Raw genomic sequence first — 9,834 nt, forward strand, 5'->3', positions numbered from 1 at the left:
TCCACGATAATTAGGTATATGGTGTTGAACACAATCATGATTCACAATTAAATATAGTATGTCCAGATTTTCCTACATTGTACCATGTTCAGATTACTAAGACTGTTAGGTTTCCTTTTTACATATATAACTGTAAAACCCTTGTACCTTGTAATGAATATAAAGTGGTAATCACAGATAAATCCATAAAAGGCAAGGGAAGAGTTTCTCATTGCAAGTCAGGGTAGTATGGGTCTCGGAATGCTTGTTGAGCAGGTAACACTGTACAATATTGAAATTTGAAAGAGTACACCTATGTCACTCATCAAGATTTTTGTTTCTTTTTTCATGGGGTTCTCGAGTAGTATGTCTTCCTAAGGGGGTCTAGTTCTCTTGCACTTCAAGTACGGTTGTTGCTTAATTTACCCCCATGCCTAACTTTATAATTTTTTGGAACTGTTCAAATTAGGAGATCGTAAACATGGATAGATGCTAGATACACCTCCTCCTGGTTTGGATGAAGCCTTTTTTCTAAGGCATGTATATGATGTAATATATTCTTTGCTTTAGCTGCTTTGCAATGACTTTTCTATGTAGTTTTTTTGGGGGATTCTTTGCTAATTACTGTTCCGCCTTCCAGGTTCTGCAATTCGTTGAATCCTAAGAGTATAACATGTTTACACGAATTGTTTTTGATACAACACCAACAATAAGCACAATTTGTTTAATTTATAATTTTCTTGTTGTATTTTCTTTCTTATATCAATGGTTATATTCCTCGTTATTTTACTTATAGGGTCACTCTCCGTATGTTGTCTCTGCCTGATTTCCTGGATGCATCAATAGGCAAAATCCTTAAGGTGTGTCTTAATGCTGGCTAATTATGTTCTCAGGCAATGCATCAGGTAATGTCATTCAGAAGAAAGTATTGCGATAAGTCATTACTTACCGACCATTTGTCTCTGTTATTAAAAATTATGACAAACTACCTTCATATTGCAATGAGAATACTACAACATGTGATACCTATTGCCTATGACTAGAAGCCACCTGAAGATGGCCAGTTGTAATGTAAGAGGGAACCCAGCTTCACTGGTGCTAGTAATGTGGGTAGAGGAGCAGCCTGCAGTTACGTTGGAGGTGCAGGTAATTAGCTTACACATCAATAGCACATATTGCAGAAATTCTTGCAGTATCAGTTAGTATGAGTAGTCAGGTGGATTCTGGTAGAATAAAGGTTCAATCAAATTCTTTGAGTAGTGTCCAAGCATTAGAATGCCTACATTTCTTAGGTGGTTGCACCAGGATAGAAGACTATATACCAAATCTATGAAAATATTTTCTATGAACACAGTTTATGAGAAGTTTAACTTTTCTACTCATATTATGGCCAAGATAGGAGTTAACTTGTCTATTGATAACCACAATAAATACAATACACGCGTTGGCTAGATTTTTTTCTTACTCTATTTGGTTCAACACAGGGATATATCAAAGTGACAAGTATGATGATTTTTTGCATTATCTTTCTTATTTCTTGTGTATCTGGAGTTTCCTATTGTAAATGGTATTCTCACTTAGGTGGTCAACAATTGATTTTCCTGTGTTTCAGGGGTTTGTTTGTGTTTATCTTTGTTGTACATGTTTCATGCAATTTAATAGGCTTATGATAGATTAGGATCATTTGTTTTTCCACGAAGACCACCAATGCTGGGAAAATTACGTCAAAATTGCAAGCAATAGAGCTTGGTGCCCATCCAGGTCTGCTAAAGAAAATCCCTAAGGTTAAGGTCCTTGTCCTCCTACTTTTTACAGTGATTGTTTAATTAAGCATTAAACTTCTATATTTATAAACTTAAGTGGGGATTCCACACTTTTTTGGTTGTATTTATCATTTTTTTTGAAAACTTTAGAAATGTTTACTGAATTTTTAGTAATGGAGGACATCTTTCTTCAATGCATACTTAATTTAAGTTTTTTTCTTTGTTCAGTGCACAATTGATATCTCTCAGTAGTATTTGGCCTGAAAATGTTTCAGGAAACTCTTGACTAGGTCAACAAAAATTGACTTGACTTATTTTTAAATGTTGCAAAAAATTAGCAACGGCCACCAACTGTTCTAAATTTTGAACCAGAATAATAAAATCGGGTCCGACTAAGATTAGTCGTTCTAAGTTTTTTTGGTTCTAAATTTCTCAACTGCTATAGGGCAGTTGCGAATTTTACATTTCACAACGGCTTGAAGCTGTTGTGACGAGAATATAGCAACAAGCACCAGTTGTTATCTTATTCACAACAACTAAAGCAGTTGCAAAGTCGGAAAAAAAAAACAGTTGGCTGAACTGAAACCGTTGCGAAATTAAAAAACTTTCGCAACGGCTTTAGAGCTGCTGCGAAAAAAATGCAACTCCATGTTTCACAACGGTTGGCTGCTGTTGCAAGTCCCTTTTGTAACTGCAGGCAGCCGTTGCTAATCCGTAAAAATGGTGTAGTGATAACATGGTTCCAAATCACTTCTCTAAGTATATTATTCTCTAATATAACATGATTTTGGCGCCACTCTTTACTATTCATTATGTAAATCTTTACTACTCATATTTGGTTGTAATCTTGGTATACTCAATTAAGTTTTCACTTGTGTTTTACAAAGATTCTGCCATTGGATCTGAAGCTTGCAGTAACAATGTCACCCACAATAGGAATCCAAGGGTTGAAAGATGATTTTTGAAGATGAGAAAGAATAGCTAGAAGGGTTTTACTAAAACAAAAGTGTTATTAGATTATTTTTTTGGTGTTAAAGTTCTGTAAAAATAATCTTATGTAGTAAAACATAATAGTGATTATAATTGGAAATCTGATATTCTTTTCAAATACATGGTTATTAAAGTACTACATATTTTTAATTTTGTATTTAAATTCTCTTTTTTTTTCAAATAGAATATGTACTACAACTCAGAATTATAGATTTGTCAGAAGTGACATACAACTATTACCATAGTTGTTAAAGAAGTGACATACAACTCAAACCATAGTTGTCAAAGAACTGACTTACAACTAAAGCAGAAGTTGTCAATGAGATGACATACAACTCTAACCATTGTTGTCAAAGAAGTGACATACAACTCAAACCATTGTTTTCAAAGAATTGAGATACAACTCTAACCATAGTTGTCAAAGAAATTTTTATAACCCCAACAAGTGTAGTGTAGGAGTTATTTTCACAACCCAGGTATGAGTTGTATTAGGCATTAAGAGGAAATATCGAACGACATTCACAACTGAGCCAAGCGTGGTATAAAATGGAACGAAAATTGTGTATACGACTAATATTGAAGAGTTGCAAAGAATTGAGGACCTTCTAAACCCCCCACTCCCCCCCCCCCCTTGTGCAACCTATAGGTAATCGTCGTTCCATATCGTATGACAACTGTACAACTGTTTTAATTAGTTGTATATAGGGGTTTGGCGGGGTTGGGTCTAGGAGTGGAGCTATTCCAACTGGCCTGATTTGGGTAGGGGTCTGAGTCCGGCTTTATCCTATAAAATAAAAATAAAAATAAAAATAGTAGTACATCTTTTTCACTAAAATTAAAATTGGACCCATGCTTGAAGTGAATTTTTCGATAAATTTCAATTGTATGTATTTGTTTTTATTTTTATTTTTATTTTTCAATAGTTTCCAAAAAAACGACTTAAATGAAAATGTATTTCTTTCTATTTTGAACATAATGTTCTTAGTTCTTTGCAGTTTGATGAATGACAGTTAATAATAAAGATGGATTTGTTGATAGTGATGGGTCAGTAATTGAAGATTTAGATGATGCTGAATCGTGTTGTTATGGAGAAAAAGACAATCAGGATCAACAAGATACCGAAAAAATCAGGAAGATTTATTAAAAGATTGATGTTTCAGTGTCAGTGTAGCTTCAAAATGGGATGTGATTCCAAGATAGATTGTTGTCCCATTTTTAAGGCCGTAAAGAGTGCAAGCTTGTGAGTCTACATGTCCTAACTAGGTCAATTATAAGCTTCAAAATAACATATATTTTTTCACTAAAATTTAAATTAGGCATATGGTTGAAGTGAAAAGTTTTCGTAATTCATTATTTTGATACATCTCAATTGTATTTATTTATTTATATTTATTGTTTCAAAAAACAAAGAGTCAAATGAAAATGAGTTTCTTGTATTTTTTAAATGTTCTTTGTTCTTTGCAGGTAATGATGAAGGACAAATAATTTATTTCACGGCAGAAATAAGGGTACTACATGTTGTAACTGCAAATATTTTAATGTTATTTGTTCTTTGTAGGTTGATGAAGATGGGATAATTCGATTTTAAAACAATATGAGTCAACTTTTTTATTTTTTCTAATAGAAAATATGAGTGTAAAAATATGAGTTTTACATATTTATAGCATTGAATTGGTAAGAATTTTTTTGTAGGCACATTAAATATTTGTCAAATGCATACAATTCGTAAGAATTTTCTGATATGAGCTATGCAATCTGGTTTTGATCATTTGGTGATCATGAATTTCCTTTGATATGAAGTTGGGTTATCACTATCAGGTATGTCAGGATTTGAGCCATTAATTGATTGACAGAATCTCTAAAAATACTTCAAGTTTCCAAATGAATTATCTTGTTAATTGGTTTTTATAATATTTTGTAGATGGATATAGATGGGTTCATTACATGTCAAGTTTCTTTTCACAACTTTTTACTGGCTTAACCCTGTTATTTGAAAATCTATTTCCTAGTCATTGTCTTCAGAGTTGTGTACTTTGAGGTGCCTCTTTGTTTTCCTTTATGTGTCATTTTTGGAAGACTGCAGATTCTAGGCACTGGTTCACTTTGGTGAACACTGGGAATTCTGTACCAATTGTGCATCCATGAAAAGCTATGCCATTGTGTTGTGCAGACTGTTATTGTATATTTATAATCTTTGAACTATGACATGGGATTGTAGCTTTATACTCTGCCTAAATGCAGAGTCAGATTCTGTTCAAAAAATTTATCCATTTCTTCTAATACATTTTAAAGTGTTCTATATCAACAGTTGAAGTTGCTCAGTTGCTATGAGATGAAACCGTCTTGGTGATTTTATGTGGAGATGCACTATAACAAATAACAAAAATTAAAGACTAGTCTGATTAGATTGTTTCTAGAAAAGAATTCTCTGTTTAAAATAAAGAAAAAACGAAAGCAAAGTCATCGCCGAAGTCAGGCAAAGTCATCACCACGTCATTGGTGAGATTGACGGTGAAGAAAAACAGATGAAACCGTGAAAGTAGGGTAATTGCCCAAAGTCTTATTTTCCTTGTCAAGTATCAACACCGAATTACACTCAAAGTTTTATCATGTGATGCGTAAGTGACAAGACCTGACTGGAAGGGAAGGCGTAATACTAAGGCCCAAGGGAAGACTATCTCCATCAAAGAAGTTCTCGGCAGTTGACCACTTCTCACACTCTCAAATTAGTGTTGGGTTCTAAGTTCTACCTTTTCCAAGTGGTTAGAAACGTGTAACATACTCTCAAATTCAATCTTTCCGTCAAATGCGTTGATTGAAAATTGTAACTTCTTCATAAAATGTTAGACAGAACTTGAAATACACGACGGAAAGTGTCCGAAATATTTGTAGAAGATATTAATATCAACTTATGCGTTCAAAGAATTTCATTTTCATAAAACAAAGAAAAGAAATTATCTTGATCGTAGACACACTCAGACTTTTCTCCTAAGTCTTGAGAAACGCGACAACACTTCTCTACCTTTGTCTCTAAAACGGAAGTTCTCAACCTCTCCTATAAATGAAGTACTTCTATTAACTTCAAAAGATATATCAAAATCAAAATCGTGCCCCATGGCTAATACTTCTTCTTCTTGTACTCACAAATATCTAATTACTCTATTAGTTGTGTCTTTGATATATTTTCAGAAACCAGAGTACTGTGATGCATTACAAACATTCGGTTTCGACATGCACCACAGATTTTCTGATAAAGTGAAAAGTATTATGGGTGCTGATGATTTACCTGAAAAAGGTACTCTCGAGTACTATGCAGTTATGGCTCATCGTGACAAGGTGCTCCGTGGTCGTGGTCTTGCTCAAAATGGTGGTGATGTTTCTCAATTGCTCACCTTTGCTAATGGCGACCAGACTTTACAGATTGCTTCACTTGGATAGTGAGTTCATTTTAAATTACACTTTTATTATTTAGCTTTAGAAGTCAGTCGTTTGATTATTATTTAGCTTTAGAAGTCAGTCGTTTGACGTTGTACTGAAATTAGCGCTTTATTTCTGTGGTAACTTTTCAGCTTACACTATGCTGATGTTTCATTGGGGACACCAAGTCTGTCATTTTTGCCTGCGCTTGATACTGGAAGTGACTTGTTTTGGGTGCCATGTGACTGTACTAGCTGTATTCGGAGCATTCGGACAGGATCTGGAGATGTACGTACGTTAGAGAAAAACAAATTACAACAAGTCATTAAACTTGTTAGCAGTTTAAAAATAGGCAAACAGTGTGCGGGTATGGGGCAATACAGTCTCAATATTCGAAATACCTACTAGCTGCCATAATCAATAGGAGGACATAGCTGCCATAATCAATATTCCCAAGCATACACATTTTCTAGGAAGTTTTTAAAGGGCAGCATTCGTGGTGATATTTGTACGCGGTCTATAGTTTCTTAATGGGCAAATATTCGGGTCATATTTGTACCTATGTTGTGTCTCTGTTAAATTACCTCATTATAAACCCTAAGAGTGATGCTTAGATTTAATCGTCTATATCTTTTTTCATGTATCTGCTTCTTACAATCATGTGGGTCACTCTTAGCAGGTAGTGAATTTTAACATATACAGTAGTAACTCATCATCAACAAGCAAAGGTGTTTCCTGCAACAGCAGTTTATGTGCGCGCGGATGCTTAGGATCATCAAGTGACCAATGCTCTTATGAAGTTGACTATGTTTCTGCGAATACTTCTACTTCCGGAACACTGGTAGAGGATGTCTTGCATTTGACAACAAACAATCATATGCCAAAAGACATTGATGCTAGGATAACATTTGGGTGCGTTAATTTCTATTACTAATTGAATATAAAATTCAGTTCGAACACGTACTAGCCTAGACCCTAGTCGGCATTTTTGTTTATCCCTCCATAGTATTAAATTACCAAAATCTCAAACTGGTTCCTATTCTTATAATTGTTGGTTTGATAATGCAGTTGTGGTCAGGTTCAGACTGGTCTTTTTTTGGATGGTGTAGTTCCCAATGGGATATTCGGGCTTGGTATTGACAAGACATCCGTTCCTAGCATTTTGTCAAGCGAAGGCCTAATAGCAAATTCTTTTTCCATGTGCTTTGGATTTGATGAGATGGGAAGAATTAAGTTCGGAGATAAAGGCAGCTCGGACCAAAATGAAACTCCTTTCAATCTGCGACAGTGAGCAATCATTCATTTCTCTTGTTTTCTTTCTTTTCATATGCAACAAAAAATTGTTTACTTAATACTCTCGAAACTTGTTGTACAGCCCAACATATGTCATTAGTGTGACTCAATTCACTGTGGGGGGGGAATTTAGGTGATCTCAATATTGATGCAATTTTCGACTCCGGTACATCATTTACCCGCTTATCTGATCCAGCATACACGGCTTTTTGTGATAGTGTAAGTAGTCCTTACAACAACTTATTTTGTGTTGAACTCCAAAACTTTTGTTGTGCTTGGGTTTAACACAAGATGATCGTAAATTTTTGCAGTTTGATGCACAGGTTGTGCATAAACGACGTTCTTCTGATCCAGCACATTCTTTTGAATATTGTTATGATGTCAGGTTAGACCTTACACAGTTACACACTAATTAACGAACATATTTTTTAAAACGGAGGAAGTACAACTTATGTATGCGTAATGCGTTGCCATCCAATTCGACTCAGATTTTAACTATCTTTGAACTCTACAGTTCGAATTCAACTGAATTTCCTACACCAACTTTAATCATGAAAGGTGGGGGCGAGTTCAATGTTTATGATCCAACACTACCTATATTTACTGATGGGGTAAGCCTTCGAATTGGCATTATAATTGTAGACCTTTATTAGATGTCTGTTATTATAGTTACACCAATACCTTATCAGTTTTCTTAATTTGCAGACTGTTACCGGATATTGCTTGGGTGTTCTTAAGAGTACAATTCCAAACGTGAATTTCATTGGTCGTAAGTATCTATTTTCAACAAGTTAATACCGAGCTCTTGAAAGATTTTTTTCTTAGTAGACGACCATTTCTCCTAAACACCCCAACTTAAGGGAGAGGTTCAATGTAGGGGTGTCAACGGGTCCGGGTCCTCCCGGGTATCACTAGACCCGCACCCGGACCCTACTTATAAAGGTCGGATCCGGGTCCTAACGGTTCCGGGTACGGTTCCTATACTTGTGGACCCAGAACCGGACCCGTTTAAATACCCGGGTACCCGCCGGTTCCGGATACCCATTGGGTCTTAAGAAAACTATTAAAAAAACCTCAAAAACTTAATATTTGTCTCTTTTTGGCTTGGATTTAAATAATTTTTATAAAATTTATTATTATTTCTTATTAATGTACTAAATAAAGATTAATGTAAGAGAAAAATTTAAAACGAGTAAAATATCAAAGCTAAAATTAGCAAAAACATGAATAAAAGTATGAATAAACGGGTACCCGATACCCGCGGGTACCCAACGGGTATTACCCGTTTGGACCCGTTTAGATTCGGGTCCAATCGGGTAATTACCCGTCGGGTCCTAAGTTGCTAATGGGTCCAACTTTAGGACCCGGAACCGGATCCGGATCCGGTTCCGGGTAATGGGTACCCATTGACATCCCTAGTTCAATGTATTCCTCAATATCTTGCTAGGAGGAAGTTAAGTCAGTCAAACGGTCTCTATAGACATTATGGGAAGGACGCTTTACATTTTGGATGCTCTGGGATCATAAGAACTTCAACTTACGTAGAAATCATCCTTTGGTGAAATCACAATGTTTTCTTCCTTATTGCAGAAAACTTTATGACCGGTAACCATATTGTGTATGATCGGGAGAAGAGGGTGCTGGGATGGAAGGCATCTAACTGCGAGTATAATTCTCAAAGCCTCTTCGTGTTGTACAATTAATGAGGATGTTAGAACTTAGAAGTACAATTATACTATATGCTGCTAGCATACACTTATCTTGTTTCCATGCATGCAGGTGAGGTGATGATTGATGGCCAGGGCATATGTTTGATTGTGTTGGACGACATGATCCGTCAATGATAGCCCAATAATAAATGCATGTCGGGCGTAAAACATGTATATTTATCTATGTAATAAAGGATCGGCAAGGATATTTCTACGTAATCCTTATTAATAACAACCACAAACCATGAGCAGAAGGTTGAAACTTGAACGGAACTATTATCATGGATATGGATTTGAATGAATAAACTGATGAGATAGTAATTTCTCATTCAGTATGTACATCTGCCATTTTAATTTTATTTTGAAATTTATGATTTCAATCTATTTATTATAGTTTATAATATCATGGAAAATGAATATTCTAGCAATGTATTTTTAATTTACGCTATAGAAATGAGAGGGATATTAACTGTCTTAAGGAGAGAATGATTAAGTTATGGAATGGCCTATGAATTCACAAAATTAACACAAAATTGGTTAAAAAGACCAAAATAAATAATTTATGGGTGAAAAAGACATTTAGATTTTGATACTGTTTAAATGGATAAAAATGTGAAAATAGGCATGATGTAAACAGTTTCATCCTACCCATTTTCAAATATTTTTCCTTATTTTTAATTTAT

General features: G+C 34.9%; 1 pseudogene; it reads left to right on the forward strand.

Moving 5' to 3' along the window:
* Positions 1–5,815: 5,815 nt before the first annotated feature.
* On the forward strand, positions 5,816–9,575 carry LOC113327744 (annotated as a pseudogene).
* Positions 9,576–9,834: the final 259 nt, after the last annotated feature.

The sequence above is a fragment of the Papaver somniferum genome, unplaced genomic scaffold (assembly GCF_003573695.1).
Source record: "Papaver somniferum cultivar HN1 unplaced genomic scaffold, ASM357369v1 unplaced-scaffold_107, whole genome shotgun sequence".
Taxonomy (NCBI): Eukaryota; Viridiplantae; Streptophyta; class Magnoliopsida; order Ranunculales; family Papaveraceae; genus Papaver; species Papaver somniferum.